Source organism: Notamacropus eugenii, chromosome 5, assembly GCF_028372415.1.
Source record: "Notamacropus eugenii isolate mMacEug1 chromosome 5, mMacEug1.pri_v2, whole genome shotgun sequence".
Taxonomy (NCBI): Eukaryota; Metazoa; Chordata; class Mammalia; order Diprotodontia; family Macropodidae; genus Notamacropus; species Notamacropus eugenii.
The window spans coordinates 277727378-277747165 of record NC_092876.1 but is presented as its reverse complement, the minus strand read 5'-3'; the positions used below and the strand labels follow the sequence as shown (position 1 = coordinate 277747165).

Sequence of the window (19788 nt, the reverse complement as noted above, 5' to 3'; positions counted from 1 at the left end):
TCATAGCCAAGTTCAGCATGTAGGCTCATGCAACATTGTATATCAGAGTCTGTATCTTGCCACAGGACCCAGATGGCTCTGGAGGAGAAAGTGAGGCTGGTGACTGCACAGCCCTTCCCACCTAAATCCAATTCAAGCGCATGTCATGGCATCACCTCCCTGATGTCATGGTCCTCTTTGAGAACGAAGGACAAACAACAACACCACCTATCTACAAATGTTGCCTTTCTTCGTTCTTTTCAACTCATCACTGTCTCTCTGGAAACACTTTTCCCTTGCTCTCTTTCCCTGAAATTCAATCTCCTCATCCTCTGCCCCATCAGGGCCTTTTCCTTCCAGCTGTCCACTCTCTGTCCACCAGGGGGAGCCCTTCACCCATAGAAGAATGCCCCATTCTAAATCCTCATGGCCCAGAGGCCCAGGTGTATTTTGGCCTGTCTTTCTTTACCCGGTGGGGTTTCCCCTCTTCTCTTTCGAAGTTACTGAGCCGGCTTTGGTGCCTTGGAGCTGAGTCCTCCATCTGGTTATGTGAGGGCCAGCTAGGCCCCCAGGTCGTCCTTTCCTGCGCTACTCCTTGCACACCTGGCACTCCGGGGGCCTCTCAGCCTTCTTCGAATCCCCCTGGCCGCCCTACTTTTGCCCTCACTGTTTCCCCCAGCGCTCCCCTCTCCTGCTCCCTGGGCAGCCACAGGTGTGGCCTTCGCCAGCACCCAGACTGTTACCCTTTTTTTCCTTCTTTGGTATTATGTCCCTTACACACACACATACACACAACACACTTTATTCAATCCTCCTTTACACACAAACCCCTTACACATCCCTTTCACACACATCCCCTTTCCACCACACACACACACACACAGACTTTATATACACATCCCTTACACATATCCTTTATAATATACCTTTTACACTCGTACCTTTTACATCACACTACAAATACCCTTTACACACACACCTTTTCTATACACACCCCTCACACATACCCTTCACACACACACTCCTTTTCCACCTACACCATATGTACACACAGCCCCTTTACACCTACACCACACACCCTTTATGCACGTGCCTTTTACACATACACCCTTTTTGCACACACATGTGTACACCCCCCCTTTACACCACACTGACATACCCCTTACACACCTTTTACACTCATGCCATATATACACACCCCTTACACACCCACAAACTACACACCCACCTCTTACACACACCACCCACAGGGAGCGCTTTTGCTCTCGGGGCTCCAGTGTTCCACCTGCTGCCCGGTCTCGAGCGCGGCCGCCCCGCTGCAGTTCCCCGGCTGCCCAGCGGGTGTCGCCCCGCGCCTCGCCGGGCCCTCTCTCTCCTCCCTCCCTCTCTGGCTCCCCAGCTCTCTCTCTCGCTCGCTCGCTGGGGCCGGACACAGACCGCCTTCGGCTGCCGGCGGATCGGGCTGGAGCCGCGGCGGCGGCTGCGGAAGAAGGGGGGGAGGGAGGAGGAAAACAACGGCCCAGCCCCCGGCTGACCCGCGGCGCGGCCCCCAGCCCATCCCCTGGAGCTCGGACCCGCTCAGGTAGGGCAGCCGCCCCCGCGCCCCAGCCCCCGTCGGCGGGGCGCCTCGAGTCCCACCTGTGCGGGGCACCCCGACCCGCGCCCTCCTGCCTCGCCCCCCACTTCTGCCCTCCTTTCTGCCCCGCGTCCCCGCGTCCTCGCTTCGCTCTTGTCCCCGAAGCCCCATCCCCTGCGTCTTTCTCTGCACCCCCAGTGCTACCCTCCCGACCCCCTTTTCCACCCCCGCCTCCTGTGTCCTGATTTCCAGCTTCCAGAGCCCCCTTCCTCCGGTCCTGTTCCCCATCTCTCTCGATCCCGCCTCACCCCCCCAAAAACTCCTTATCTCGGTCTTGTCCCCTTCCACCCGATTATGGCCCCTTTCCCAATTCCTGCCTTCTTTTTTTCTGTCTCCAAACACGGGCTCTTCTCCCGTGCCTCCTCTGATCTGGATCGAGCCCCCATCTCAGCCCAATAACCCAGTACCCCCATTAAGTCTCCTTCTCTGTACTATATGCTTCTTCTCCCTCTCCCTTTCCCTTCCCCCCTCCCCTTCTGGACTCCATCCACCAATCTTTCATTCCCCCCCCCCCCCACCTTGTGCATCCCTGGGGGAGTCCAGCATCCTACTAGCACTGACCTCCCTTACATCAATTGTGTTCCCCCTGCATCCTATCCCCAGTTTAGCAGAACCCAAAATCTGGAATGAGAAGTGAGGGAGAAACTCCAGAAACCTGCAGTGGTGTGTGTGTGTGTGTGTGTGTGTGTGTGTGTGTGTGTGTAAGGGGGGCTTGCTGATTGACATTCACTCCAGTGAGGCACAAACAGTGCTGTGAAGCTGCAGTTGGTTCAGGCCTGGGGAGACAGAGAGGGGTGTGTGTATATATGTGTGTGTATGTATGTATGTGTGTATGTGTGTGTACTGGTGGGGGAGGTGAGATGGGAGATGGGGATCTGAGAGGAAGAGAATTTCTTGCTGGGGTTGGGGTTTCAAAACACTTGAAATGCTTATGTCTCCCCTGGGTGCCTGAGAGCTTAAGTCAGAAGGGGAGCAGTTGGGGAGGAGAAGGGAAGAGTTGACCAAGGTACCTGAGGTTTGGGTAGAGAGGGAGAGCAAGAGCAGAGTTATCCGGTTGCCTCTGACTGGCAGAGGCCAAAGTCATGTAGGCTAAGATTTCTCCCATCCGGACCTCTAGCTGTAGAGATCTTGGCATCTGTTTTCTACGCTGCCATCTTCCTCCCAGTGCCTGCTGTCTGGTTGCCACACTGGTGCCACCTCTCTGTCTCCCTCCAGTGGATCTCCTGAGCATGTGTTTGAGTGCCTTAGTTGGTTTAGAAGGGGGAGTGGGATTCTGTGCCAGCTCTCCACCCCGGGGGCTGGGGACACCTGTGCCCCCTGGTGTTTTAAGAATGAGTGGGATGGGATTTGTTCCTCTTTCCCAGACACCTGCCTCAGTCTTAGCAAAGGAGACTGTTTTCTAGTAGAAGCAAAGAGAGAAAGCTTTGTGCTACCTGTGGGTAATATATGGGTAGTACAAACACCTCCTTCCACACCTAGAAACAGTTAGATTAGCTTTACCTGGCACAGAAGCTGTCCCTCTGGCAGCAGACACTGTACAGTGCCAAGGGAGACAGGAGCCTTATCCTGGGGATCTTGTGGTATGTTTGGTGGAAAGCAGGGTGGAGTTGACTTCTCTACTCTCACAAAGAAGGAGGGAATTTTCAGGGGTCTTCCAGCTGAGCGGCACTGTTCCCTCCCTTTTCTGAAGTTGTAACTCATTTCTTGTAATTAATTGGGTTTTTAAATTTTCTCCTACTGGCTGGATGTGTTCCTCAAGGTCATGACCCTTTGGAGAATTAATCTAAAATGCACACATTACAGTGTCTGGGTTTGTTTAATTTTTTGCCTTTTATTCCATTTCTGTTGATCAAGCCTTCCACTGGGATCCAAGGCCTTAGCTCTCCTATCAGTCTTCTCTCAGATCTCCTCTCCCCTCCCCAAACAGTCCTATCCTCTGGTTTCCTAAAATCCTATGCCTGCTGCCCCACTAAGATGAGTGGTGGGGTTGCCCACCAGTCTGCAGCTGGCTCCCTCAGGGGACCAGTCTAGATGAGGAACTAGGCCTCTGAGTCCTCTACGGGGATGGAGTCAATGTTGATGCTAGTGGGAGTGGGGTAAAGGTGGGGAAAAGCTTTGATTTTCTATGCCCTTTAAACTCTTTCATGGACCAGTGTTGGCTCCTCTGTCCCCAAATTCCTTGTTCCTGTTTTTTAGTTTGGTACATACCCATGCATGCACATGCACACACACACACACACATACACACATGATGGGGAGAGAGAGAGAGAGAGAAACAGTCACAGAGAGAGTGAGAAACAAAGAGAAATAGAGACATACAGAAAAATACATAGAGAGTGGAGAGAGGGAAAGGGAAAAGGAGGGAGTTGTTGTTCTCTTAATCATTTAGGAAAAGGAGAGAACTCTTGTTTACAAAAAGAGAAACTGAGAGAGGCCCTTGAACTTGGCAGCAGTGGGGCTGAGTATAAGCAAAGCCCGTGAGGGATATAGAGAAGGGGACCCTTGATAGCTACCAGGGGCATTTCCCTAAAGTCATGAAACAGTGTTGTACAACTCAGGTTGCAGCTCACTGCAGAGGAAGTTGGAAGTGATACCAGCGAGATGGAAACACTGGATGTGTTTGAAATCACCTAGGAGAGGAGAGAGCTAGGGGCACTTAGGTGATGCAGTAGCTAGAATGCTAGCTTGGAGTCAGGATGACCTGAGTTCAAATTTGACCTCAGACCCTTACTAGCTGTGTGACCCAAGTCATTTAACTTCTCTTTGCCTCAGTTTCCTCAAATGTGAAATGGGGATAAGAACAGTGCTCATCTCCTAGGAGCAAATGAAATATTTGTAAAATACTTAGCAAAATGCCTGGCATGTATGTAACAGGGACTGTAGAAATGCTTATCTCCCCACTCCCCATGGTTGTAAGGCTGGAGGTGAGTAGGTAAATTGTGGTTAATGTGTTTGAGAGAGAATCTCTTGCTGTTTCTGCATAACAATACCTTACCATTTGTATAACACCTTTCAGAAAGCTTTCAAATGGATTGTGTCATTTGTTCTTTTATTGCCAACCTATGAAAATAGTGTAGATTTTAATTATTTCTGTTTTTTTAGCTGCAGAAACTGAGGCCCAGGCCCAAGCTCCTACAGTGACGTGGTAAAGTTGAGTGTCACAAAAATGCAGAATCCCAGAATGTAAAGCCAGCTCAAGACTCGTTCTTATCCATCTTGGCCCTGAGCTCTGACTCTGGTTGGCACACACTTCAAGTCCAATGCTTTTCTCAAGGCCCTGCCTCTCCATTCTGGTCCCTAGATCCGTTAGGGCTAAGTTAGCCGTTCCTCTGCTGTATACTTGACATGTTCATTCACTTCAGTAGCCACCTTCTTCCTTTTCCCTGTCCATCTCCATTATTGCCTTTAAAACCTGGCTCAAAACTTACTTTTTCACAGTTGCCAAGCATCCTGACCAACTCTAACTTGATTATTTCTTGTATCTGTGTCCCTTTATGTGCTCAAACCTGCCACATTGACATATACAGATGTAGGTATATGTCTTACCCTACTTTTGAGTGCCTTAATTTTTAGAAAATTTTTTCTTAGATAAGGTCTGAATGCATATCAACTCCATTGATCCATCCATCGATCCATCCATCTATCCATCCATCTATCCATCGATCCATCCATCTATCTATGTATTGCCAATTCAATCCAAATGCATTTACTAAGTGTCTAATATGTGCAAGGCACATACTGCTTTCAAACTCCTTCCTTTATTGCTAAGCTGGTTCTTTCTATCTCGTTAAATGGCACCTCTACTGTTCCCAGGTCAGTCTGGCTGATAAGCTTGGAACCATCTTTGATATCTTCTTTACTATCGACAAGGCCTGGCAAACCTTCCTTTTTTAGTATCTGTAGAATCTCTTCATTCTCATAATTCCCACTCTCCAGTTTAGGCCCTGGCTAGATTATTGTAGTAATTTCCTCATTGGTCTCCTTGCTTCTAGCCTCTCTTCCAGACTACCTCACACCACTGCCAGATTAATTTTCCTAAAACATTGCTTTTGACAGATTGTTCACCTGCACAAAAGCCTTCAGTGCTTCCTCATTGCCTACAGGATGAATTGTCAAACTCCTTAGTGTGGCATTCAAGGCCACTACAGTCCCTAACCTTCCAAATTTATCAGCCACTTGTTCCCTGTGTGAGTCAGACTGGCCTCCTCACTGTCTCCTTGAAATGATTTGTGATGTTAGAGTATCACAGAAGCTCAGTAGGTAGGGACCTCCGATATGGACCTGAGTTGGAATCCTTTCTACCTTACATCCCCAACAAGTCAGTCTTTACTTCAGACTTGCACAACTTGGCAGTAGGTAGGGGTCAAAATTAAAACAGGCTAAACTTCTTCTGGGCTGCAGATAGATTTATAGCAGTTCACTTTCCAAGTAAAGGTATAATTAATGATCAAACTATTTTGTAAATTAACTATGTTGAAAAGAGGAAATCTCAATTAATATCAATTAATTATACTTATTACTTAAGATTTTTATCATGAAATCACATTAATGTTAAAAAATTACTTTGCTAAGCAGTACAAGTTGTAATATATTTTTCAGGTTCTCTTACTGTTTACATTTAGTAATGATTGAAAACACAACAAAAAGACACGACTCTAGCTCCTCTCAGACTAGAGACAGACTAACTAGTTGCTTGCTATGGGTCCTGTAACAAACAGGAGAGAGTATGCAGTGCAACCCACCTGCCAGGTTACATGGTGGACACAGAAGCGGAAGACAGGTTAAATGGGGCACAGACGAAGCATTCATTACATCTTGACTTTCTTTTATGTTCTCAACATTTTTGGATGGCCATCTGAAATCCTTTGGTGGGCCACAAGTGACCAGTGCAGGCCTGTTTTACTTGAAGGCTTGTTCCAAGGGAAAATCCACTCCTCTGGAGCCAGCCATTCAACTTTGGGATGGCTCTGATTTTTAGGAAGTTTTCTCTTAGGTAACGGTGGGTGAACACAGAAGACTTGCACTTTTCAGACCAATCAATCAACCAATTACTCCCACCTAATTAATGTAACTAATAATATGATATATACTATGATTCCTTTATCAGGTGAGACCACTTCTTTGATTGAGTTATAGAATCAGTGAAAGATGAAAAGTGGATAGGAACAATTCCTAAACACCTTATTTGAATCAATCAGTCAACTAAAGGCATAAACTAGGTGGGGAAAAGTCTTCAATCAATCTGAAAGGAGTAAAATGCTTACAGCCATTGGATGAAATGAGATGATACTACAGAGAAAGTATAATGGGGTTGGTTGAAGAGAATTTGCTCAAGTCCTGTGGGGCTTGCATAAAGGCAACAAACCAGTTTGGAATCCAGGATTCCAATAGCATCTAGACTAGTGATGGAGCAGCCCCAGCCAACCCCCTGAAAGGAAATCACTCAGGGAAGGGGTCAGAAGAGGAGAGAGTTTCTATCTTTCCTCATTCTCGTCCTCCTTGCCCACAGGAAGGGATACCCGGTGTTCCTGGAAGAGCATGGACAAATGGTATTTTCCGCATCAGGGGTTTATGATGGATGGATAGGATAAGCATTTTAAAAGTGCCTACTATATGACAATTACAAATATTTTCTCATTTGATCAGAGTTCAGTGCTGAAACCTTTTGTCTTCTTCCTCTGTAGTACTGTACTTGGTGATCAAATCGGCTCCCATGGATTTAATGATCCTATCTATGCTGATGATTCTCAGATCTGTCTGTCTTGCCCCAGTCTCTCTGCTGTCCTCCAATCATGTATGTCCAACTGCCTTTCAGGCATCTTGAACCCAATGCCCAGTGGACATCTTAAACTCAATATGTCCAGAGCCAAACTCATTAGCTTTTCCCCTCCCTATGTCTTGCCTCCCTGATACTATAGAGGGCAACACCATTCTCCCAGTCCCACAGGCTCCCAACCAAGGAGTCATCCTGGATTCCTCACTATCTCTCATCCCTTGTATCCAATGCTTGTTGACTTTACCTTTGCAATATTTCTTGAATATACCTCCTCTTCTCTGGTACTCCCACTACTTTGGTGCAGACTCTTTTTGTTTGATGCTTGGATTATTGCAATAGTTCCTGGTGGATCTGCCTGCCTCAAGTTTCTGCTCATTCCAACCTGTCCTCCATTCAGCCACCAAAGTGATTTTCCTAAAGGTTAGATCTGATCATGTCACTCTCCTACTCAATAAACTCTAGTGGCTCCCTATTGCCTCCAGGATCAAACACAAAATCCTCTGTTTGGCATCCAAAGACCTTCAGAACCTAGTCCCATCCTATATTTTCAGTCTTTTTATACCTTACTCCCCAGAATGTCCTCTTTTATCTAGTGGCACTGGCCTCCTGGCTAAGACATCTTTCAGCTCCTGGCTGTCCTTTATGCTTGTAATGCTTCCCTTCCTCTGCTCTATCAACCTCTCTGGCTTCCTTTAAATCCTAAAATGGAATGGCTCTAATATTTAGGAACTACAAAAAATCTGACATTCTCCAGAAAACCTTCCTCATCCCCTCTTACTTCTAGTGCTTTCACTCTGTTAATTACTTCCTAGTTATCCTGTATATAGCCTGCTTTTTTATATATTTGTTTTATATATTTGTCTCCCTCAGGTAGAAAGTTCCTTGAGGACAGAGATTGTCTTTTGCCTTTCTGTGTGTCCTCAGCACTTAGCACAGTGCCTGGCACACAGTAAGCATTTAATAAATATTTATTTATTGATCCTTACAATAACCCTGGCCGGGGTGGGGGTGGGGGGTCACAGCTGCTATTATTAAACCCATTTTACCATTGAGAAAACTGAGGCAGAGGGAGGTTAGGTGACTTGCCCAGGATTATACAGCTAGTATCAGATGTGAACTCAAGTCTTCCTGACTTCAGATCCAGTGCTCTACTCACTGTGCCACCTAGCTGTCTCTGTGACATACTGGACACATTAGAGAAGCAACTTTGGGATTCTACAAGGGCCCTGATCCTGGAAGCCCAGGAAAGAGCTATATGTAACTTAGAGGAACATAATAAGGACTCCAAGAAGGGAGAAAAGGACTCTCATCCAATGAGGAGCTTTGAGGTTCCCTTGCCAAAGATGCCCCTAAGCTTGAGCCCTCTTTGCCCAGGACTCTCTATATACTTGTGGGAGAGTACATCCCAATCTTTTCGGGGGGTTTTTAAGGGAGATGTTTCTGGGTTTTGTTATATCTCCTCAGTAAATATCCCCTTATAAAAGCTAATTAATGTTAATAGATTAAATGACATTGGAAAGCACAAATATGTGGGGTCCTGAGAAATAAGCCCCAATCCCTCTGAGTTCCCTCTAGAACCCTGTGGTAAGCCATACTCAGCTGCCCTCTGGGGCTCAGGCTGCTGATGAGAGTGAGAATAAGGCCAGGGACTGTGCTACGCATATACTGAGTTGAAACCTGTTTCTCCTGATGTCAAAGGTGGGCTTTGACCCAAGAATTGGCTTAGGATTATAGAAAGCAAATAAAATGCTGCATTCTGCACATGGTCTTTTGAGCCTTTGATGGATTTCAGGGTTATAGGTGAGCTCCACTAATGGTGCAGACTACCCATATAGTTTTTTATTCTATGTAACTTTCGTAAGACTTTTGCAGGCAGGCAGACAGGTGGCCTACCCAGTGCAGTGTGGGCCCTCCTCCAGAGCACTTGACGTTGCATGGAAGCTAATGGGGCACAGGTGCAGAGGCTCTCCATTCTTTATCCCTTTGCTCTCTAGTCAAACAACTCTGGTTTGGATCCTCACACTGCCTCTTGCTACCTGTGTGATCTTGGGCAAGTCATTTCCCTCTTTGGGGCTCATTTTCCTAATCTGTAAAATGAAGCAAGTAGACTATTTGCTTCCTAAAGGCCCTTCTGGCTCTGGAGTGAATGCAGCATTTAAGTGCCTACTATGTTTAAATTGCTGTGGGATATAAACAGAACAGCAGAACTGGCAATGCTCTTAGGGAGCTCATCTTCTGATGGAGGAGACAGCACATATGGATGGTTTTAGCGGCATGTCGGATGGAAAGGTCCACAGAGTGTGGTAGTAAAGCAGATGGCAATGTCTCTTAATTGATGTCATTATGTCATGTTATACTGTTACTGGGGCTCCTGGGCTGTCTCCATTAGGGATCGTCATGGTGGTGATGGTGGCTTGCCTTGTTGGTCATGTACTATCTCCTGTCTCTCCCTCAGGGTATGCCCCTGCTCGACTGGACTGGCATACCTGCCCTTTGAGTGGCAGTTGGTTACCAGGTGATGGGGGGGTGGCTAGCCCCTTCCCTATGAGAGTTGATTCCCCGGATGATGGCTATGAGGGGCAGCTCTACGATCTTGGTGCTGGTATCTTTTCTCATTGTGTCTCCATTAGTAGTATGTTATAATCTGCTTCTACCCGTCCTGTGCCTCTCCAGGGCCCTTTAAGTGGTCTCTCTGCTTGGACCAATCATATCCTTTAAGTCCACATGAATTTGTACTCTCTCTGGGAAGCCTTGGCAGATTGTTTCCTTTCCAACTCTCCAGTCATCCTTCTTCGACCAGTTGCCCTTTGTAACTCAGCATATGTCTGCTTCTGGTATTAGTTACCTTTTTAAGTGTATATGTCTTGTCTCCTCAGCCAAATTAACAGTTCCTTGAGGTCAGCCATGATAACTTATCTTTCTTAGTTGTTACTTAGTAATTCTTTATTTGATTATGTGTTCACTTTGTCTAGTATTCATCTGCTTTAAGATCCAATGTAGTCGGGCGTGATGTTCCACACCTGTATCCTCGCTACTGAGAAAGCTGAGACTGGTGGATTGCTTAAGCTGTAGTAGAGCTCAGTCAGTCTGGTGTCTGCAGTAAGTCCAGCAGCAATATGGAAAGCCCCCTGAGAGTGAGGGGACTACTTGGTTGCCTAAGAAGAGGTGAACATGCCCAGGTCAGAAATGAAGTAGGTTAATAATCAGTAATGGGCTTGGGTGTGTGAGTGGTTGGTATGCTTCCAACCTGGATGACATAGACTCAGAGGAGAGAGAGAGAAAGAGAGAGACAGAGACAGAGAGATGGAGAGAGAGACAGAGAGACAGACAGAAAGAGAGAGAAAGAGAAGAAAGAAAATCCAGTGTAAAAGAAATCCAGACTTTCCTCAAACTCCTCTAAATCAAGGCATAAATTAAGAGTATCCACGTTTGTTTTACAAAAGGATTCACCATAGACTTTCCTTAAATAGCCAGCATCCATTTCACTCAGTTCAATTCAAAACACATTGATTAAGGGCTTCCTATGTACAAGGCATTCTGCTCAAAAAACCAAAAGAAACAGTACCTGCTGTTAAAAATCTTATGGTCTATTGTGGGGTTATAGCAGGTAAATAGAGAAGTCAATATAAAGTATTTGTAACTTTATTTAAAGTAATTTCAAAAGGAAGAGTGTTTGAACTATGACCATACACACATATTAAGCTCTGCTTGAACACAGTCTCTCAGAAATCAGTCACTGGAGATTTCTGAATCCCTACTGTGTGATCCACATCATGTTAGGAGCTATGGAACATATAAAAAGAAACAATCATTTCTGTAGAATTTTAAGGCTAATGAAACAGATCTCCCAGAATAACTGCATGAGGTAGTAAGGGCAAGGATGATTATCCCTGTTTTACAGGTGAGGAAACTGAGGCTCAAAGAGGTTGGAGCACTTGCCCAGGGTCGCAAAACTTGTAATCAGGACCTGAATTCAGGTTCTCCTTTCCAATCTATCAAACAAGAATAAGAGGGAAGCCCTTCCCAAAGGGGTATATGGTAACTGAGAAAGGTAGAACTTACAGAGGCAGAATATTGAGGGAATAATTAGATGCTGTATTTTCAAGTAGTGACTCAAAGTTGTGTAGGGGTTATCCCAGAGAAAGGAAAGATCATATCTGATGGGCATTGGAGGCAGAGAGATTTTGTGAAGGACGAAGGGGTGGAAGGATCCTTTATGGCACTTTGACTGAGGGGCCACATGTGGCCTTGAGGCCCCAGGTTGATTGCCCACCCCTGGATAGTCTGAAAAGCCAATGAGCTATTTCTTGTAGAGGAACAGAATGATTCATTCTTTTATTCCTCAAGGTATAAAAGAGGACAGTAAATAAACCTTTGTTAGTCAATAAGCATTTATTAAGCTCCAGCTGTGTGACAGGCACAATGCTAAAGTACTAGTGATGCAAAAAGAGGCAAAAGGCAGGTCCTGCCCTCAGGGCACTTCCGGTCTAATGGAATAGTGAGGAGACATGCCTGATTGGGGCAAAGGAAATAAGGTTGGATGGGTCTGGCAGGTTTAGGTTATGGTAAATATTCATAGAGATAAACCACAGAAAACAGCAAGTCTTCAGGGGAATTCCTCAATAATTTTTGAGTATAAAGGGGTCCTGAGACCAAAGAGTTTGAGAATTATTGACGTAGTCTGATGCCATTATCTTATAGATAAGGAAAATGAAGCTCAGAAGGTAGTTTTCTAAGTTCTTCCATCTCTAGCCCAGGCTTTCTTCCTCAGAAATCAGTTAGTCAATCAGCTGGAATTTATTAAGCCTGTATTATATGCCAGGCACTGTGCTAAGCAAGGGGCATAAGAAGAAAGGCAAAACCCAGTTGCTCCTTTCAAGGAGCTCACAGACCAATGGGCTTGCAAACCCATAAGTACAGACAAAGTATGTACAGGGAGAATTGGGGGTCATCTCAGAGAGAAGGCACTAAGATTAAGGAGGACCAGGGAGAGATTCTTGCAGAAGGAGGGGCTTTAGTTAAGACTCAAGGGAAGCCAAGGGAACCAGGAAGTGGAAGTGAGGAGGGAGAGCTTTCCAGACATAGGAGACAGCCAATGAAAATACTCCAAGTTGGCAGGTTGAGGAGGAGCAAGGAGGTCTCTGTCATTGGATCTTGGAATATAAGAAGACTGGACAACTAGGAAGGGTCCAGCTTACGAAGAGCTTTGAAAACCAAGCAGATGACTTTATATTTGAATCTGGAGGTAATGGGAGTAATGAGAAGAAGCAGGAGACCTGAGAATGGGGGAAGGAGTGAGAGGATGGCCATAGAGTGAGTACGTATTTAGAATGAAAGGAGAGTTAAAGAGGATTTAATAGGATGACGAATCAATAGCCTAGAGGAGGTTAAAATGTAAGTGAGAAGTGGCAGCAAAGAGCACTTAATAAAAATAAACTTTTGAGGAAGAACTTTGTGATGAAGGATATAGAGTTGGTAATATCTACAAGTTCAGATTCAATATAGTTCTGATTTCCTAGGTCAAGAGCCTCTGAGAAGCTCCCCTGAGGAGAATGATTTTCTTCATGTTGTGTTATCAAGTGGATTTTCTTCCATCTTTTGTTCCATTCTGCTCTTGATTAGCAGCTAGGAATGAGCCACTGAGGTAGGCCAAGTGTGGCCTGCAATCCCTGTGAGTGGGGAAGTTGAGGCTGGTGGATCACTTGAGATCAGAAGTTCGGAGATGAAATGAAATAAAGTTGATTGGGTATTTGTATTAAGTGCAGCACCAATATGGAGAGCCCTTGAGAGTGGGGAGTACTTAAGGAAGGGCAAACTGACCCAGGCCAGAAATGTTACAGGTCAAAGCTTCTGTGCTAATTAGTAGTGGGTTTGGGCCTTTGAGTGACTACTGTTCTTCCAGGCCTGGATGAGATAGAGAGACCCACTCTCAAAAGAAAAAAAATCCCATACCCCATGCCCATGCGTGACCTTTTTGTGTGTAGAGGGAAAGGATGGGGAGGTGGGGAGGTTCTTCTCTATTCCTTCTCCTTGATCAAAAGACAGCCTGAGATATAGTAAAAGAAGTGAACCTGAAATCAGGAGAGACTATGGTTTTAAGTCAAGGAGTCTTAACACCTTCTACCTTTTTTGGTGTCATGGACCCCTTTGGCAGTCTGAGGAAGCCTATTGACCTCTTCTCAAAATCATGTCTGTTGCCCATATTCATAATGGAATCAAATGCAAAATTTCATTTAGAGATTAGTGAAAGTAAAGATTTAATTTTTTTCCTCATTCATTCTCCCATTCCCATGCCATTCCCATTTCTGCAAATCCCAAGTTAAGAATCTCTGCTCTAAATCCTTCCCTTGAAACTCATTAATTATCCAGGCATAGACAACTTCCCTAAGCCTTGGTTTCCTCATCTGTAAAATGCAGGTAATAATGCTGGTTGTTCCAGTCTCAGGGTTATTCTGAGGATCAAATTAAACAATACATAAAAAGGCATTTATGTAAAGTCATCCATTACCATATTGAATTCTTTCTTGCTCTTGGAAGAGCCAGATTTCTTCTTCCTGGGTTTAGGACAGAGGTAGTATAGACTTACGCAGAACAGCATCAGTATCTAGCTAGATATTGATGGTAGGAATGTAGAAAATCTCAGAATTTAGATCTGAGAGGGAGGGACCTTGTTTTTCCGTGCTCCTGATTTTATGGACAAGGAGCCTGATGAGCAAAGAGAGGAGAGAGTTTGAGGAATATTGGGTTCTTTAGACTATTATAGCTGGAAGGGACTTTAGAGCCCACATAGAGCCCTCCCTTTTTTACAGGCCCAGAGAGTCTTCCCCAAACTTGCATAGGCAGGACTGTGATCCAGGTCTCCAGGCTCTCAGCTGAATGCTTTCCCCATTTAATTCTTGGCCTCCCTCTTCAAGAATACAGTGTAAACTTTACAAGAGAGACCTGAAGAGGTTAACTAAGCTTATCCCCAATCTCCACACAGAATGGGATCTAAATTAAACTTGCAAATAATGGTCTTAATGGATTTCTCCGTTTAAAACCAGGTGTCAAAAATGATATCTTCTGTTTATAATATTTGCTGGTCCTGCTCGCGTTTCCAGGGACCCCTAACTTTAAGCCCACCAACCTTTTTTTTTTTTCTTAGAGCTCTTCCATCTTTCTGGTCAAGGACCAATTCAGTTTGACACACATTGATTAAGCACTTACTGTGTAAAGAATGTTGCTAGTCAGTGGAAGGGCAAAATTTCTGTAAGCCTGAGTCCCTGAACTAATGGAGCTTAAAGTCTGATAGGGAGAACAGATCGTTGTTGTCATTCCATTATTTCAGTCGTGTTGGACTTTTTGTGACCCTGTCTGGGGTTTTCTTGGCAAAGATACTGGAGCCATTTGCCATTTTCTTCTGCAGCTCATTTTGTAAATGAGGAAACTGAGACCAACAACATTTAAGTGACTTACCCAGGGTCACAAAGCTAGTAAGTGTCTCAGGCCAGATTTGAACTCAAGAAGATGAGCCCTTCTGACTGTAGATCTGTCACTCTATCCACTGTTCCATCTAGCTGACCAGGGAGAGTAGATACAAACATAATTAAAATACAGAAAGTGTGCTGGATTCAGAGTCAAATAACCTGGATTCAAATTCCAGCTTTGCCGCTTACTACCTCTGTCATTTTGGGAAAGTCATCTAACTCCTAACAATTTCTCACCTGCAAAATGAGCGGATTAGACTAGAAGGCTTCGAACATCAGCTGTAGTGCTGTATCTGTGATCCAGGCATAATGCAAAGTGAGTATATGAGAGATGGAAGTCATATGTACACAGAGAAGGGATGATTGAAGCCATGAGGGAGGATGACATTGACAATGGGGAGAGTGTACAGCAAATTGAGGATCAGAGAGAGGACATTAGGGAACCCCGTCAGACCCCTGATCTTGACAGGTTAGGAAGAGGACAAGGAGACACAAAAGCCAACCCACTTGGAGTCCAGCTAGACACAGAACTGAAAAATTAAATGGGCAACCAAGAATAGAATAGAAATGAAATTCCTTGTTCTTCCTGATTTCCCACTAGGTCTGTTGAACAGGCAGGTCAATGTCTGTGTCCGTGGGTAGCTTAACCTCTCCCTGACCGATCTCCTGGAAAAAAAAAATCCATGCCTTCTGATCTGTCTTAAACAGACTTTCTTCATTCAAGGCTTGCTAAGAGAAGGGTTGGTGATGGGAGGAAGGAAGGAGTTAAAGGTATCGATGCAAAAACAGCAAGGCACAGCATTGATTGGAAGTCCAGCTGAACCTTGACTAAGCGAGTTAATTGCAGCAACTGCCCTGTGAGGATGAAACTACATGGGGGCCTTTAAATTTTTTCCTTCAAGATTCAAGGGGCAGGCAGGTATGGTAACCTGGGTTGCTCAGTTGGAGAATAAGGGCAGAATGAGGGGCTCATTTGGGTCTCAGAGATTTGGAATGACGATGGGAAATCAATTGGAGATCAACTCTGGCTGCTTTCAGTGGACTTGAGGAGGAGAAGTCAGATTGAAGGGGAGACCAGAGTACAATCATGGGAGCTTGCTAAGGACTTAGGAGGGCACTAGAATGCTAACTTGCTCCTGTAACTCATAGAATCATAAAATCACACAGCTGCAATGGACTTTACAGGTTGTCCAGTTCAACCATGTACAAAGCATGAATCCCATCTACAACATTCATTCTTTTTTTAAAAATAGTATTTTATTTTTTCTCATTACATGTAAAGACTTATTTTAATGTTCATTTTTTAAACAAAAAATTTGAGTTCCAAAATTTCTCCCTTTCCGCTTTACCTCCCCCATCCCTAAGAGTGTAAGCAATTTGATACTAGTTATATATACAACCTTCATTCAATAAACATTTATTAAGGTCATATTGTATGCCTGGCATAGTGGTAGGCACCGAGGATATAAAGATGAAATATTCTCCAACCTCAAGGAGCTTATATGCTACTGGGGGGGGGGGTAATGGTATACACTTAGTAAATAGAACAAAAGTATATAAAGAATACGTCAGTGAGAAAGAGACAGAGAGAGAAGGAAAAGGGGAAGAGAAGAAGCATTTATATAGCGCCTACTGTGTACGGTGTATGTACTGTTGTTTTTTAACAAATATTATTTCATTTGATCCAACAGCTTGCAGGGTCAGGATAGGTAGGTACTTGATGTGATCCTTGAAGGAAGCTAGGGATTCTCAGAGATGAAGGAGATAAGAGAGCACATCCCAGCTGTGCAAAGGCCCAGAGAGGGGAGATGGATTGGTATGTATGGGGAACAGCAAGTGGACCATTCTGGCCTTAATATAAAATACATAAAGGTGAGCCATGTGCAACAACCCTGGCGAGGCAGGTTGGGACCAAGTTTGAAGTGCTTTACGTGTGAAGTACAGGAGTTTCTAGCCTATCCTAGAGACCCTGGGGAGCAACTGGAACTTCATGATAAATGATCATCTAGCTTCTACTGAAAGACCTTCAGTAATGGAGAACTCTCTGTTTCCTGAGGTGACTGACCATAAGGAGGCTTCCAAAGCTTTCAGTTGTGTGCAGTGAAATATTTTTGCACAGGTATGTGCAGAGCACAGGACTAGGTGCTAGGAGAGGTGGAAAAATAAATGACTTAGCTCCCACCTTTATGAATCTTACGGTACAGTCAGGAGATACAGCACATACACAAATATAATACAAAATAGAACAGAAGTACCAAAGAGAGGCGGGGTAGCTCTTTGGCACAGTGGATAGAATGCCAGGCCTGGAGTCAGGAAGACTCATCTTCCTGAGTTCAAATCTGGTTTCACATACCAGTTGTGTAACCCTGGGTAGGTCACTTTAATCCCCATTTGCCTCAGTTTCCTCATCTGTAAAAGGAGATGGAGAAAGAAATGGCAAAACCCCCAAATGGGATCATGAAGAATCAGACATGATTGAAATTGACTAACAGCACAAATCCTAGAGAGGCACAAGCAGCATTTTTTTCTTATTAACAAGCATAAATTCAGGCCAGTTTGTATTTGGTGCCTTAACATCCCTCCTCCATGCCACTTTCTCTGCCCTCTGCCCCACTGCTCACTCATTGAGCTTTCTAAATCCTTGAGGTACACAGGGACAAGGGTTAATTCCTCCATTTTATAGATAGTTAAAATAATGCCCACAAAGTGTCAGTAACTAACTGAAGGTGACTGGGACTTTAATGGAGAAGCTGAGACTAAAACATGGGTTTTCTGAGCTCACAGCCCATGACCACATATGAATCACTAACTCTTCAGAGATACTGGGAAGCCAGGCTCACTTAAGGTCACAAAAAGGGACAACTGGTTCCCAAGTGAGAGCCTCTTCTTGAAATTGTTCATCCTGCGTTCTCATAAAGGACCAATAACATCACAAGAATCATGTCTTGACATGCTTATGAATTTAATTTAACTGAAGCAGAGACACACAAAATCATTAGCCTCACTCTCTCTTCCAGAGTCATTGACTGGTGATGGCCCAGGATGCAAGTGATGACCTGGGCCCTTCCAAATTAAGGTCTTTCCCAGGCCTCTTTGCTTGAGGAAATGCCCATTCGGTGACTGAAATCTAGGTAAAACTTGAGACAAAAGATGTCCTAGTTTACCATTACAAAGTTATCAGTCTGGGAGGGGAAGAGCCTCCAAATTTCAGGCCACAATGGAAAACAATTATTATTTAGACTCATTATAAGCCCTAAAATATGTTGTTTGTCTTTTGTTCTCCAAGAGGACAAATGATACAACATCATTTTCCTGGGACTGGTTCTCCCCATTTTGCTTCAGTGGAAATGGAAGTCCAGGGGAGATAGAACCACAGGATCTCTGATTTGAAAGGAATTTCAGAGGTTCATCTAGTTTGATCCCTATATGAAACCTTCTTAAATGCCTCCCATTATGAGGAACCTCACTACCTGCCCATTCTAGAGCCCCATTCTTCTTTTGTATACTTCTTACTGTTAAGATTTTTTTCTTCAGTCGAACCAAAATTAGCCTCTTCAGCTTCTACGCATGGCTCTCAGTTCTGTCCTCTGTGGCCCAGCAGACCAAATCTAATCCTTCTTCTTCCATATGAAAGCCCTTCAGAGACTTGAAGACAGCTGCTGCTATGATCCTTTTAAGCTTTCTCATGGCTAAGCTCCCCACCTTCCACTAGTTTCCCCAGCTGATTCTGGAATGACTTAATCTTCATATTTCCCTCCATCCTAACTGCACTTCTCTATACTTTCTTCAAATTTTCAATGTCTTTCCTATAATGTGGTGTTCAGAACTGAGTACAACATTCCAAATGGGAGCTGCCCAGAACAGAGGACAGTGGTACTCTGTAGCTTTGGCCACTGTGCCTAACGCAGCTTACAATAACATTAGCTTTCTGGCTGCCTTATCACTCTGATGACTCATCTCAAACTGGTAAGACACTAAACCCTCAGATCTTTTTCACACTAAGCACTTTCTAGTCATTTATAAGTCCCCACCCTGTGTTGATTTTTTGGGCCAAAAAAGCTTGTATTTATTCATTTTTAAAATTTCATCTCATTAGGTGATCCTATGGAAATATTTTTGAACTTCAGTTTCTAAAGCAGAAATCCACCCTCACCCTTATCTTCATATCATCTGAACATTTGATAAATTTGCCACCTCTTCAAGTGTGGTTTATCTAAGTTATTGGCAAAGATACTGAACAGAACGAGACTAAGACCTGAGCCTCATGGGATTTCACTAGAGATCTCTGGGGCTGACATCCATTCATTAATCAACTTATTTCAAAATCACCTAGTTATTCTATCATCTAGCCTATCTCTCTTATCTTATTTAGCAGAAAATCACCAGAGGCTGTGCCCAGTGATGTCTTGTTAAATTCCAAGGAAAGAACATCTATGGTATTTTCCTAATCTAGTAACCCTGTCAAAAAAGAAAATGAGCATTGTCTGGCATAACTTGTTCCTAATGAAGTCATCCTGGCTTGTAGTTATTACTCTTCTCTTTCCAAGTGCGCACCAACCATTCCTTTAATAATCTGTTTTAGAATTTTTCCTGGAATCAACATCAAGCTCCCTGACCTCTAGTTGGAATGATCCATCTTTTCTCCCTTCCTGAAAATTGGCACAACATGTACTTATCTCCAGTCCTGTGTTGCCTCTCTCATTCACCACCTTTTCTCCAAGATCACTGACAGCTTATTCAGCAGTCACATCAACTGATTGTTTTAGTGACTTGGGCTCATTGGAAGCAAGCATGCTGTCTTACGATCTCTATGCTTAAGGTGAGTTTCAATTTCCTGTTAGCCATTTTTTTTTGTCTCTCCTGGACTGAAATAGACATTATTTTCCATCTCCATTATTCTCTTATCTATTTAGAGCAGTAAGCCTCATTCC

The 19788-nt window shown here is 44.3% G+C and overlaps 1 protein-coding gene across 3 annotated transcripts in view; it reads left to right on the top strand.

Moving 5' to 3' along the window:
* Window positions 1–1405: 1405 nt before the first annotated feature.
* The window catches only part of GRIK4 (glutamate ionotropic receptor kainate type subunit 4), a 697562-nt gene continuing 679179 nt past the window's right edge, over window positions 1406–19788 (top strand). For 2 of the 3 annotated variants that reach the window (XM_072612931.1, XM_072612929.1), the window contains exon 1: window positions 1406–1561. The gene's annotated coding sequence lies outside the window, so the exon portion shown is untranslated. Of the gene's footprint in view, window positions 1562–8307; window positions 9442–19788 lie in introns of those variants that run through there. The other variant, XM_072612930.1, reaches the window with a different exon arrangement.